Raw genomic sequence first — 15,559 nt, forward strand, 5'->3', positions numbered from 1 at the left:
TAACCTATTTAGAAGTCACTGCCTGAGTCAATGAAGTGGTATTTTATGGCCTGGTGTCACATCCTTCCCTTTAGATTCACTCACCTGTAGTAGAGTATATCACTTCTCTGACTGAGTGTGAGTGCTCTGGTGCCAGGCAGGTTCACCAGACTGACAGTCACTGAGACAGCAGCCATTTCAATTGGGCCAGATTGATTGGCCTAGCTAGATTGCACTGTGATGGTGGTTGGTGGGAAGGAGGGGGGGCTTTAAGGGGGGGGCGGCTTTCGTTCATCACGGACTGTGTACCGAGCATATTGCTCTGATTGACTAGTTCAACGTGATTGCAGGAGTGATTCTTCCCACTGTGTTTCTCAAAAGATCCCAAGGCAGTTTTTTAAGAGGCTAAAGCAGAGCACTTAGCTGCCTTCCTGCCTGAGCAGTATCCATTGATCTTAATGAGGGTTAATGGTTTAACTATGCTGGATGAGATGAAATGAGGGAGACTGTGACCTGTTGTAGGGAACCCACATTAAAATACAATTAAGCCCCGTGTTCCTGCAAATGGGCCCTCAACTTGCTGTGGCATAATGCATTTAGAGACGAGGAACAAGCCTCGGAAAACAACGGCACACTTTGTTCTTGGACGCCCCTGCGTTAGTTCAAGTGATGCTGTTCTTTTATTCTAATCTATCATTGAGAATATTTCAGTCACCAAATTAAAAAGACACACAAAAACAATTTGCCTTGTTCTAGTCTTTATAGGAACAAAATCTGGTTATTTTTAGATTACAAAGGAGTTCCATTCCAAAGATGGTCACCAGTACCTTGGTGACAGTGACAGAGATGACATCTACTACTCTGAGTGATGCGAAGAGCAACAAACTGTTCATTTCTTCTTTCCCATCCAAAATGTTTTTGAGTCATGGAGGTAATTTGTTTTAAAATGCCCAATCATCAATAATACATTATGTACAATGCTCAAAAAGGGCTATGTGGATTTTAATTGCTGCTTGCTCTCAGATTAATTTCAATTCAAAGTGGGAATAATTTAAATTACCTACCAAACAGGAACAAATGTGAGCTACTATTAGATGATGCAAAGGACTGAAATGCATTATCTTGTCTGTGTGCGAGAGATCAATGAGAATATCAATTTTTTGAATCTGCCATGGCTTGCTTTCAACTCTCTCATCAACTACAAGCATACTTACAGTAGGGATCATAAATCCATTTTGATCTTGGTGATAATCAGACGTGTTCTACTTCCGAAATGGATTTGAACACCTGACTCCTGTGCTAAGAGAGCCTGCTCTACGTTAGTAAATGTGTCACGTCTTTTTATTCACTCGAGTGTTTTTTGTTTCCTTCGCAAACATTGCTCGTGATTTTCCTTCAAAGAGAAGGTCAGTCTTAAGTGCCAACACTTGAGCTGCCTGGCTGAGATCAAGTTGAGCACTCACCCCAAAAGTAGGCAACTACTGCGCCGTCATTAGCACTTTAAAGTGTGTTGTTGTTGTGAGCTCCATAATCTGACATGTAGTCTCTGTGATGCAAGTAGGCCTCGCGGTTTTACACTGGACTAGCATGTCCACTGAAGACAGGGCTGTTCATACTGACAGGAGAGCAGAGGAACTAAGAAGTATCCCCACCGGTCCTCTCAGTACAGAAACAGTGGGTGTGTTGACATCGGACCGCAAATGAGAGGCAGCAGCTCTCCTCTTGAGGGGGTTGGAGAGAGCGGAGGGAGGGGATCCAGGGGGTTTCTCAGTGGTGCTGCTCCTTGCTGGGGAACACCTAATCAGCTGTCATCCAGTGGGGCCTGTTTAGAGAGCGCCACCTGCTGGGACTCAGTGGTAGCCACCACAGGAGAGTGTCCAAACCGTGCCTGATCCACAGCATCGCCTGTCAGCGGCACAAGGAGAAAACAAACAACAACAACTTCTCTTGTTGCATCCCTGCCCCTCTACAAAATCAAAGGCATAAATAGAACAAGCATCAACAATGAGATACAGGTATTGGCGATGCTGGACAGTGAATAAATGAACAGCCAGATAAATAATAATGACAGACAATTCAAACACGACCACTGTGGCTTCCTGCTCGGAGTTCTCATATCCGCCAACACCTCATCAGCTCCTCAGGTGTAGAGAGAGGCAGACGAGGGCTGTCATTGGCTGCCCAGACACAAATTGGGAAGATGAAGCCTGTCATTGGCTGGCTCAGACACAAATTATACTGACTCTGTGATTAAGGGCCTCCTCCCTTGGGGGCCTCCTCTCCATTCATCAACCATCCAGACAGCCAGCAGATCCTCCTTATCACAACTCCCTGACTAAGAACCAGCCTCGGCAGACACACACTGACTAATTTATAGAACCATTGCCAAGCAACACTTTTACTTATTTATTTATTTGAATATCTATTTGGGATCTCAGTGGATGGATGGCCCCCTGATGCTGTTTCAGAAAGAGAAAGAAAAGAAAACTCTGATGGAGACAGACTGAAGTCCAGAACCAGAAACAAGATTCAGAAAACTGTCAAAAGCCAGACGGGGATATCCTGATGTGCTCCTTTCACAAATTCTGTGAATGACGGTAGCTTAAGAGAGAGTCATAGTTCACAATATTGATATGCCTCAATTAATTCTTCATGAGAAGTATAATAGAAAACACAATGCTTAGAGGCTCAGCAGTACTTAAATAATGTACAGCCAACTAATGGGGCACAGTGACTCAACATTTCCTGTGACCTTTACTAGGGACTAATGGAAATGTGAAAACTAACTAATCTGCGGGGTGTAAATCAGCAAAAAATATATATATAATTTACGTAGTTAAATGGCATCATGTCAATGTAATGTAACAGAGGTATAACAGAGAGGGCCTGACTGTGGCAGTAAATGGTTTGGGGGATAATACAATGATATGGTGTCATGACGTGGCCTGGGGGGAGAATCATAGCCCCCCTCCCTCTTAGCCCCCCCCCGCTTCTCTTAGTTCAAATCTCCTAATCCCCAAAATGGGAGAATTAAACAATATATCTACTTTTGAGAATGTGGGATTGGTCCGTGGACACTTAAGGGGAAGTCATGACGAGTGTGTTTCATTTGGTGATCTCATGATGGACAGGAAACACATAACTGTATCTCTCAAAGTGTACATTTCCCAGCTGTCAGGTTTACATCTAAATATTGTGAAACGTATGTGATTAAACATTAAACTATTTGTGAAAAGATGTAATGTGACTTTAACCTTGTAAATGAGAAAATATGGGTGTTCGTATAAAGTTAACCAAGTCAGTAACCACGCCCACGTGAGCATAGACATTACGTCGGCGTCATAGAACACCCTTTTCTCTGAAGTGTATAAAACCCACTCCTGACGAAATTCACATTCGACTAGAAAACATGCAGCTGACGCTTCATGTGAAATGGTTTAAACTACAACTCTACCAAAGGACGAGTTTTGGCTACACGGCTGGAAATGGTTCAACTCTGAGACTATCGATCACTACAGAATAAGAGCAAATCATAGACGTATAATTACTAGTCTGCAGCTAGAAATTAAGTAAGTCTAGAACGAGAATACCGACAACCGCCGAAGCATCTATCTATGAGAACATTTCCGAATGGTACTCTGAAGTACCCATTCTAACCACCTACAACCACGAAAGACATTAAGACTTCTGGGAAAGTTAACCAGAGACTCTGATGAACTCCACAGGATGATTGAGTGTTTTCAACGGAGAGACAACAACGACATCCAAGAGTAAATATGTACATTGCAATTTCTTTCAGAATGAACGGCTGTTCATGTGCAAGGTATTAGCATGTCCATGAGTACAATTATCCACTGTGTGTAGTGAAATCCATTTGGTCTTTCCCGCTCTTTCTCAGTCCCCACCCCTTTCCTTTGTCTACCAAGCCGACATATCGGCTTCGTCTGCTATGGACTTTTTCTTTGTATCATGTTAATAACCAATATTTATTGTTTGTTTGTTAAGTAATTCCGTGTGATTATTTAGTGTGAGGAATCTAAAATAGAATGAGGTCTTCATGTTTGAATTAAGTATATATATATTAGTTGTGCAAACAGATTACTGTACAAACAGACTGCATGAGATTCGAATAGACAGGAATTTATTGGTTGTGTGTGTGGTTGCTCATAGAAGTTGTCCCGGTGTTGCGTATTTGACGATGTCAGAGTGTCTTATGAGTTGGTGAAGTTAGTTATTACATCGTGCTAGGACACGATCCAGCTACTTATAGAAATTTGACAAATAAACGCGTTGGGCCAAATGTGCTATTTCTGTCTCTCGTGTTTCAGAAGCGAGTAGACTCAGTTATTATTAATTTCTTGAGCGAGGACATAGAGCCAGCCGATTGAAATTTGAGGATAAATTAGCTTGACCAAGCAATAAATCTCAGTCCCCCGCATTTTCAGTAGTGTGGGTAGGGCACAGGCGTAACTTTTTCCTAAAATTACCGCGAGTTCCTGTAACTTAGGGCTAGCAAAGAAGATCGCCGAAAAGGGTTTGAACGTAAAACGTTACTAGTAAAACCGTTCCCTTGTTTAAGGGGATTCTATGTTATGCTTGAAAGTGTACAAAGTAGGCTTAGCTTGCACGAGATGCTAGAGCTAACAAGTTGAGCAGCCATTTGGGTTTTCCTGTATCACGTTGAAATTCCTCCGTCTTGGGCGACGGAAGTCCCGCCCTTTGTACTTCCATTTGATTTCAGCTTTCTGTGATAAGTGACCCCTGGGGGTGAAGAATCGCCAGTACATTTAAACACTTTTTATTTTATTTAGGTGACACCCAACCGTGTATCACGTTTAACAAGTGGTTACTTATGATATCCAGCCAATCTCAACTGATTGGATATTGATGTCTCATTCAATTTAACTAAGAATTTAAAATCGCTTAACAATTCTTTTCAGGTGGATCTTTGAGATAATATCCAAAGTGATTGGTTTCTACAAATGAGACAATTTAAACTTTTCCACATTAACCTAGATCAACAATGTTGTCAGGTTAATTAAAGTTTAATTCCCAAATAGCCTATACAGGTTTGATTTATCATTAAGGCTTCGGCCTTAGGGATAAGTGAACCTTGTGGTGAATGTACCATAACATTTGCTCTACTGGTTACACTTATGATAATCCAGACAATCTCAATTCATTGGATATCATTGTCTCATTCAATTTAATAAGTTAAATTGTCGAACATACCTTTTCAGGTTCTTCCAATTAAATGAGACATTTTAAACTTTCCTATATTAACCTAGATGAACCAGCTTCTCAGGTTAATTAAAGTTTAATTCCCAGTTGCCTATACAGGTATGATTAATAATTAGCATTGATTAATCAAGTCAATTTCATCTTGCAAATTCTTTCACATCCAACTCCCACGTTACTGAGCTACAGTGGTCCTGTGTAGCTCAGTTGGTAGAGCATGGTGTTTGCAATGCCAGGGTTGTGGGTTCGATTCCCACGGGTGACCAGTACGGAGAAAAAATGTATGAAATGTATGCATTTACTCTAAGTCGCTCTGGATAAGAGCGTCTGCTAAAATGGAAAATGTACTGATACAGTACTGATGGTTCATTAACATCTATAAATAGGTTAAAATCATCTTTGCAGCATCCAACGTATTCCAAAACCAAACTTTGGAAGGTTTTATTTTATTTTCACTTCTCAAATGTTCTAATAATGTGCAAGCTATCAGAGGGAGTGGTCCCCAATCCCTGCCAATTAGTGAAACCCTCACCCATAAAAGGATTGATCTCTGACCTCAGCAGCGATACCAACGGTAACTATGCCATTAGCGGAAAAACAGTAGAAATCGTGACAAACGCTCTTCAAAATCAACCTTCAGGCGCAGGCCCTGTAAAGGTTCTCTCCAGTTTAGCCCTGATGTCTTGCCATCCAAGATTGGCATTGGTCCAATACCGCAATGCACAGCTGAAGCACTAGCAGGAAATGGTAGACATAAAGGGACAGGTGGAGAGAACCGGGAAACTAATGACAAAAGCAGAAAAGGGAAAAATGATGCTAGCTATGGAACTGCGTTTGAAAAACTGAACAATTAAATGTAATTGCAAAAACTTATGACGATGAACGAGCACAAACTCTTCAACAAAATCGTCTTCTACAGGCACATTATACAGGAACAACACAATTTAGCCAAAACTAAATACGACGATGTCCACGCCAAACTAGATAAATCTGACGAGTTATCTACAAACAGGAGCACGCAATTTGATAACATGCATGCAGTTGTCACATCCTGACCATAGAAAAATTGTATTTTCTATGGTAGAGTAGGTCAGGGCATGACAGTTTTTTCTCCTATGTGTTCTATTTCTATGTTGTCAGGGTCTAGTTTTGTATTTCTATGTTGGGGTTTTGTTTGGGATGATCTCCAATTAGAGGCAGCTGGTCCTCGTTGTCTCTAATTGGAGATCATACTTAAGTAGGGTTTTTTTCCACCTGGGTTTGTGGGAGATTGTATTTGAGTAGTGTATGTTTCACCTCTGTGTCACGGTTTGTTGTTTTGTTCTTTAGTTTATGTTTATGTATTGCATAGTTTCACAGTGTAAATAAAATGTTGAACGACACACACGCTGCACTTTGGTCCTCTTCTCCTTACGACAAACGTGACAGCAGTTTTGTTGAACGTTACTCAAAGTAACAATGTTCTACTCCAAATGTTGCAGACCAAAGACGATCAGTTAATGAACACAATGACTAAGTTGGATGACAGGTCAGCAGAACTCATTGAAGTCGCTGACCAAATGAATGATGAGAGAACTCGGGTGATGAAGATGGAAATATTGATTTCTAAGCAAGCGGAGGAAATCTCATCACTGAATCTCTCACTCCGTACTCAAGACCTCTATTTGCAAACCATGAGAGATAAGTTTGAGACCGAAAGGAGCAAGTGCGACACTCACTTGTCCAAAATCAGTACTCTAAGCACTCAAGTGGACTCTGCAAGGCAGCAGAATACCACCCTTAGGCACAATCTTGTGGAATTCCAGAACGATCACGTGCTACAGCGTGACTACCCAACCAAGCAACCGGAGTCCAGTACTCAAAGGAGTGAAGATGATAGAAGGTTTCAGACTTTGCCTCCCTCCTGTGTCCCTCAATCTTCTCCTCTTGGACTTTTGGCCCCAATTTCCCCACAGGATGAAGCCAACCCTCTCCGACCGCTTGGCGTGGAATGCCTTGACAAACTCGTCCAGAATTTCCCCACCTTTGACCCCATTCCAGGTCAGCCAAATGATACTGAGACGTTCTTAGCTGACATAGAGGGCGCATTGGATGGCTACCCGAACGCTACGGGTTCTGACAGGGTTTACCTGTTGAAGCAATGTCGAATAGACACGTGACGAGGTTCATTCGTCTACAACAGTAGACTTGCTTAACGACTACGCTAAACTTGCCACAGCTTTGAAATTAGAATTCAGTGTTTCTGCGACTCGCAAACACGATAGCTCACTGGCTAACACTGTCAAACAAGCTCGGAATGAACACCTACAAGTTTACTAGCATAGGCTTTGTTCAGCTTACTTTGGCCTACTCACTGAAACAGGAATGGTAGAGCTGTTACCATTCAAACAAATGTTTCTGTCGAACATGTATCCCACCTTCATTACCTACTTGGGCCATACAGCCCACATTGGTTTGCCTATCTTACAACTCAGAGAGCTTGCAAGCACAGCTTTTGAGGCATCAAAAGCTCACAACACTAAGAGCCCTGACCTCTCGGTTTTGAAGTTTGACCAGGATCACTCACTCCAGTTAGAGGGTGCCTTATCGGGTATTGGAGCGCTGAAAGATAACGCACCACAACGGTTTCTACCATGAAACCACGATTCCAATAACCTCCGCAGTCAAAATAACTGTAAAGTACATCGCCATACAAATGACTACCGCTTCAATCGACCCGTTCGCTACGTTCCTGCACCCAACCCACACAAAGTGTCAGCACAAGGGTAACAAAGGGTTAAAGGACAAGCAAAACGTAGACCAATGTTCTCTAGAAGTTCCACTACGTGAAGAACTAAAGCAAGAACATTTTGAGAAAAGGGTAAAAGATAAGTCACAAGGACTAGACGTGGAATTGCCGGACACCAGGTCCGCAGGAATTAACACCCCCTAGTAAGGACGTTGAAAATCGAATTTCTCCCGCTCTCACTCGAGACCCTATCCAGGGCCCGCTTGATCAAGACACAAGCCCTCAGGCTTTGTCTATAGACTCTGACACAAAGGTTGCAAAGAAAAAGGTCAAAAGCTTCGCTAAAGCCAAGCTCACTCAAAATCCGAAAAGTCGATCTGCTTTCACCTTGAACAGAAATGGCACATCACGTCATTGCGAACGACCACTCCACTTTGTGGGGAATATGTCCGCTAAACGAGAATCTAAACGGCCATACCTGGAAACAGTCCTGGTGGACTGCTTAACTTGTCATGCACTAATTGATTCAGGCTCGACAATATCGCTCATCTCTCAAACATTGTTCGATGATCTCAAAAGGGCCTTGAAGCCAAATAAACCTTGGTTAAAAGTGGAACGATACGACACTAAACTTCGAGGTTTTACTCAGACTACCTTGCCTCTCACATTGAGAGTCATGCTTAGGGTTGCCAACTTTCTCACTACCAAATAAGGGACAAAAGGTGGCGTGCCAGTGCACGGTGCCACGTCGGTGTGGGTACAGTGTATATTCATTTTCTTATTCAATTGGAAAGGCAAAACATTTCTATATTCCATTTAGTCTATAGCTTTAAAAAAAACAATATCATTATGTAAACTTATTTGAATAAACCTCAAAATGAATGATCAAAGAAATCACAATTTGGGCCTTTACAGCTAAAAAAAACAACATTTAAAATGCAAAAGAGGAAAAGAGGGGCATGAGTCACTCACCAAGTTTACTTATTTTTTTGCTGCTCTTGACGGATTCAAGCAGTCCTTTGTCCTTTTGCATAGCCAGAGAGAAGTCATTACATGACAAATCACAGTTCACAGATATTTGAAGTTCATTTTTGATCAGCTCTGTGCTGCATCTGTTTCTTGAGTCTGACCATTTAATGGTCATCAGAGAGAAAATCCTCTCTACAAAGGCATTTGAGCCTGGCACACTGAGGACAAATGAGACAATCCTGAACATGTTGATCAAGTTGGCTTTCCCTAGGTTTTGGAAAACTGCCACCCACTTCTCACTAGTGGATTTTGTGGTATCCTGTCTGTCTTTCTGTATTTACGCACGGCTAGCACAAAACTCTTCATAGAGTTGGTCCATACTGACTGTCTCTGTCATTTTGAGGGCAACCACCACCTGCTCCAGGTCAGTGAAGGAGAGCTCCTCATAGAGGCTGATCAGTTTCAGTTTCACCATTACATTTTCCGGTGGGAAATCAAACCACTTGTCAATATATGTAATGACAGTGTCATAGAACTTCACAAAGTCCTGTTGCTGCTTGGACCTTTGTGATAACAAATGTTTGTCCATCAGCTGCTTGGTCTGGTATCCAAAAAAGCTGTCCTGTTTCCGCTGAAGCATCTTCATTTTGAACTTTTTGACTTCCTCGTAAACATATGTGATGCAGAGCGTTGTTTCCTCCAGCTTTTTTACGAGTTGGTCATAAACACACCCCACGTTGTGGAAAAAGCACAGATACATCTCAGCTACTTCTGTTTTTTCTTCATACTCAAAAATACTCTTCAGTGCCACAGGACAGGTCTCCCCAAGGGACCTGAAGTATGAAGTAAGAGCTGGCCAGCTTTGTAGGAGACGATCGACAGCTGGATGAAGAGCGGAGCCATCGTGTGCAAACATGTCGCAGAATTTCACACCACTCAATGTCAACAAAGGCGAAACATGCACGCAGTTCCTCTATTCGGGAAGCAAATACTGATAAGTGGCTGTAGCTCTTTAAAACAATTGTCTCAATATCCACTGACAGCTGATCGCAAGCGTGCTTGCAGGCATTATGAGCTATGTGAGCTGGGCAATTAGCTTTCAGAATGCGATTGTTGGCACTGCTCAATAACTGGTAAACGGAGTGGTGTTTTCCAATTTTGTCAGTTTCCGCAGTAGACGTCATGAAGAATGCACCGATATTGCTAGCACCTTTAGCTAGCGTGGCCTTCTTGTGCATATCTGTGGATGCATGCTGAGTTAGTCTTCCCTGTGGCTCAGTTGGTAGAGCATGGTGTTTGCAATGTCAGCATGGCGTGTACAACGCCAGGGTTGTGGGTTTGATTCCCACGGGGGGCCAGTACAAAAAAAAATGTGTGAAATGAAATGTATGCATTCACTACGGTAAGTCGCTCTGGATAAAAGCGTCTGCTAAATGATTTAAATGTTAGGTCATTCTCCCCTCCATGGCCAATTGAGAATTCCCGACGACATACAGTACAGAAAGCTTTCGTGGAGTCACCACTGACAGCCTTAACCCACGTCTTTTTTGCTTCACATTGTTTGTTGTAGCTGCACAGTCTTTTCTTTTTTGCAGGTTTGTCCATATTTCCTTGATATGCCAAACCGACCGAACAACAACAGAAATTACTTTGCAGGAATTGGCGCGTTTACGCTATACTGTGATTGGATGAATATACAGGACAAGAGGGGTCCCGTATGGGACAAACCAATTTAGCGCAATATAAGGGACATCCCGGCTAATACGGGACAGTTGGCAACCCTAGTCATGCTGAAACTACACTTCCAGGACGTATCGCTTGTTCATCCTGTGTATGTTACCAGCCTCAAATCTGAACCCCTGCTACTCAGAGCAGACTTGGTTACTCCCACTGATACTGGAAAACCAACCATGTATTGTCACAGGTCACAGTGCCTTCTCCACTGACCACACTGTCTTCCACTAACGCTAGCTGCAACGCAGTCATCCACGAGGGGTATCTGTCGAAAGCACCCCTTGGGAAAAAGACGTTTCAAAACCTCTTGGTGCAGAATCCGATCCAAGCAGATATTACAATATCTCGACACATTCCATCAGCAAACCTGATTGACCTTTCTTTTCATGATTTTGAGCCAGCAGTCTCTGTGAATGAGCATCTTCCCTCCTCCTTGAAGTCGTGCAATACTGTAGTTGAGATGAACTTCTCTTGCCCTTCGGATACTTCCACAAGCCCTGCGGCCGTCTCAGCAAGAAAAACATCGATGAACAGAGTGTACTCTGCTCCCGATGATACATCTTCCACTTTGTGGGGGACTGTCACTTTCTTACAATGACACTACTGGCATCAGTCCAGCAACTGACCCGATGACTCCCACTGGTGAAACACTTTGCAATATCACAGACAGATATCCTCGTCTCAGGTTGCAGGTACTGAAGAGGTTGCCACACGCGGATGCTGTGGTGACTGACAGGCCTCGACAGACACTGAGCGTTTTAAAGTACAAACACGAGGAGATTTGGTTGAAAGGTTACAGCCATTCTCATAACAAAGCGGCCGCTGACAACTCGTACATAGGGTCCGACCTTTTTGTTTGTGCCTCGGATACCAACACCAACCGCTGGTGGGGGGGGGTCCCGTGCCACAAAGGGGGGGAATAGTAGCCCAGACCCATGATGAGCCTTATCAAGGCTGGTGACAGGCCCCTAGATGGGAATAATCTAATATATTACTTTGGTGTACAACACTGGTCGTAAAAGAAGTCCAGTAGACTTCCCCCTCTAAAACAAATGGCAAAAATAGTCATGCCTTGCCATGTGTAGGTTCAACTACAATATAAGTTGTAAAATGCTCTAATCATGTGTTCTAGTAGGATAATATTTCAGAATAAATCGGTAGGATAACTGGTCCCCTTGAGTACCAGTACCAATGTCAGCACAGTCAGTCCAGCAACAATCAGTAAGACGATTAGAGACCTCACAAGTCAAATTGCTATTGATAATAGCGACAGAGGAGTTAGTAGTCACTCAGATTGTAATACATTCCACTAATAAATAGAACCCTCCATTCAGGAGAAAAGTTATTAGAAGACATGAACCATGATCACACCGCGTACGACTGGTTCAGTGCTTAGAGAGTACTTCCGTCGTGAGGTTAGCTCGTCCGTGGATAACATAGCTATGTGATAGACTCCTTCATACCTATCACCGCTATTATGGTGTAAGACACAGTGCCATGTAGTAAAACTACTACATATGTCTTGAGGTCGACATCAATTCTTACTGACCTCCAGGCATTGACCTGGAAATTATCTGATGACGTCAGACTCATTCTGAACAGGTTGCAACCTACCAGGATACTTGGTTCTTTCCCTTGGCATGTGCGCTTATGTAAGCATAAACGCACAGGTACAACGGAACATTTAATGAAGATTGATGTTCGGATCACATAAGGGTCCAAACAAAATACCAGCCTTAGTAAAGTTGAAAATTTACTCTGAGGCCTTTGACTCTACAGCTACAGTACTCACCAGTTCTCCACAGAGGTCCATAGGTCATCCCTGTAGACTGCCCGAAGCTGGTGCCTTACAGCTGTAGACTTATCATGTAGTTATCAACTTAGGATAGTGCCCTCAGCAACACACCGCAAATTAGGAACGCCCTAGACATGACATTAGACAATGCCATGATAGGGTCATTTTGCCAAGACCTTGGACGTATATAGGATACAGTGCAATTAGATGAAGGTGTGATAACTATATTTTGTATATCTTTTGTTTAAGCTTTCATTCCTTTTCGTTTCATTTCCTTTGACACTTAGGAAGTGATAGAGCCATAAACAAAGTCCCCATACAACCATCAGTTAGTGCCACAACGCCGCTCATCTGGGAAGAAATGTAATTATATATTTCGTGAGTGTGTGTGCGTTGTTAACATCTGCCTAAGTTACTGCCCAGATCTTGCGGTCTGGACGACCAGATGACGGGTCCGGAACGGCAATCACCAACCGGACATCCACTGCCCATCCTTGTGGTGGACTGCTCCGCTTTCAGAGAGCCTACCAAGGTCAACCACCAGAGAGGAACCGCAACGATGATCCACAACCAGGATATCACGTGGTCATTATTTTTATGTTCGTTACTCTGAAGTACCCATTCTAACTGCCTATAACCACGGAAGACATTGTGACTTCTGGGAAAGTTAACCAGAGACTCTGATGAACTCCACAGGACGATTGAGTGTTTTCAACGGAGAGACAACAACGACATCCAAGAGTAAATATGTACATTGCAATTTCTTTCAGAATGAACAGCTGTTCATGTGCAAAGTATTAGCATGTCCATGAGTACAATTATCCACTGTGTGTAGTGAAATCCATTTGGTCTTTCCCGCTCTTTCTCAGTCCCCACCCCTTTCCTTTGTCTACCAAGCCGTCATATCGGCTTCGTCCGCTAGGGAGTTTTTCTTTGTATCATGTTAGTAACCAATATCTACTGTTTGTTTATGTAACTCTGTGTGATTATTTAGTTAGTTAGTAACTAAATAATTAACCTGTTGGGTCTAGGGGGCAGCATTTGCACGTCTGGATAAAAAAAATGTACCCGATTTAATCTGGTTACTAATCCTACCCAGTAACTAGAATATGCATATACTTATTATATATGGATAGAAAACACTCTAAAGTTTCCAAAACTGTTTGAATGGTGTCTGTGAGTATAACAGAACTCATTTGGCAGGCAAAACCCTGAGACATTTTCTGACAGGAAGTGGATACCTGATGTGTTGTATTGACTTTAAACCTATCCCATTGAAAAACACAGGGGTTTAGGAATATTTTGGCACTTCCTATTGCTTCCACTAGATGTCACCAGCCTTTACAAAGTGTTTTGAGTCTTCTGGAGGGAGATCTGACCGAACAAGAGCCATGGAACGGTGATGTCCCATTAGACACCTGGCGCGCTACTTCATGTTGGGTACCCTCGTTCCAATACGTTATAAAAGACTATGCATTCGTCCACCTTGAATATTATTCATGTTCTGGTTAAAAAAGGCCCTAATGATTTATGCTATACAACGTTTGACATGTTTGAACGAACGGAAATATATTTTTTCCCCTCGTTCATGACGAGAAGTCCGGCTGGCTTACATCATGTGCTAACGAGACGGCGATTTTTGGACATAAATGATGAGCTTTTTTGAACAAAACTACATTCGTTATGGACCTGTGATACCTGGAAGTGACATCTGATGAAGAGAATCAAAGGTAATGGATTATTTACATAGTATTTTCGATTTTAGATCTCCCCAACATGACGTCTAGTCTGTATCGCAACGCGTATTTTTCTGGGCACAGTGCTCAGATTATTGCAAAGTGTGATTTCCCAGTAAGGTTATTTTTAAATCTGGCAAGTTGATTGCGTTCAAAAGATGTAAATCTATAATTCTTTAAATGACAATATAATATTTTACCAATGTTTTCTAATTTTAATTATTTAATTTGTGACGCTGACTTGACTGCCGGTTATTGGAGGGAAACGATTTCCTCAACATCAATGCCATAGTAAAACGCTGTTTTTGGATATAAATATCAACTTGATAGAACTAAAAATGCATGCATTGTCTAACATAATGTCCTAGGAGTGTCATCTGATGGAGATTGTAAAAGGTTAGTGTATCATTTTAGCTGGTTTTATGGTTTTGGTGACCCTGTCTTTGACTTGACAAAACATTACACACAACTCTTGTAAATGTACTGTCCTAACATACTCTAAATTTATGCTTTCGCCGTAAAACCTTTTTGAAATCGTAAAACGTGGTTAGATTAAGGAGATGTTTATCTTTCAAATGGTGTAACATAGTTGTATTTTTGAAAAATTTGAATTTTGACATTTATTTGGATTCAAATTTGCCGCTCTTGAAATGCACCTGCTGTTGATGGAGTGCACCACGGGTGGCACGCTAGCGTCCCACCTAGCCCCAAGAGGTTAAGCCAATTTGTATATCGCTGATTCATGATCTTGTCTAGGGTTCATGTAGATTACCAAGAATTTGACGACGTTTGGAATGAGACTAACAAAGGTAACAATTAATAATCATTAATGGAAGATTAATTGATAAGATATTAAAATATCTGAAGTTATATTCGGTAAATTATAACTCTATAACTCTAAACATTTTCCCGTGGTGCCCCGACTTCCTAGTTAATTCATGTTTACATGATTAGTTTAATCATGTAATAATTAAACCTAGAGAATTGATTTGATAATATACAGTCTTCACATTTAATGATAGTTCAGACACGACAATGGTAAAGTTGTTTCTTTCTCCTAGCCAATCAGGATTTCAATATAACCCCAGTGGGTGTGCCTTTAATGTTGCATGTGGCAACACACGTGTTGCACAGAGGAGCAGTAATACACTCAACTCCTCACACAGGAGGAAGTAGATATTCTCGTAAGTGAATTCTAAGCGTGTTATCTGTAAATCTACGGTGAAGACACCAATCCCCTAGTTAAGAACACTGAGTTAGAAGGAGATGGAGTCTCATTTATTCATCCATGAATGAATCATTCCATGTACAACATGCATTTAAACCAATACATACAGCAGCTCTTACAGATCTGTTATCTGCTGGCAAGGCTTTGGAATT

This window comes from Salmo salar, chromosome ssa11 (assembly GCF_905237065.1).
Source record: "Salmo salar chromosome ssa11, Ssal_v3.1, whole genome shotgun sequence".
In the NCBI taxonomy this organism is placed as follows: Eukaryota; Metazoa; Chordata; class Actinopteri; order Salmoniformes; family Salmonidae; genus Salmo; species Salmo salar.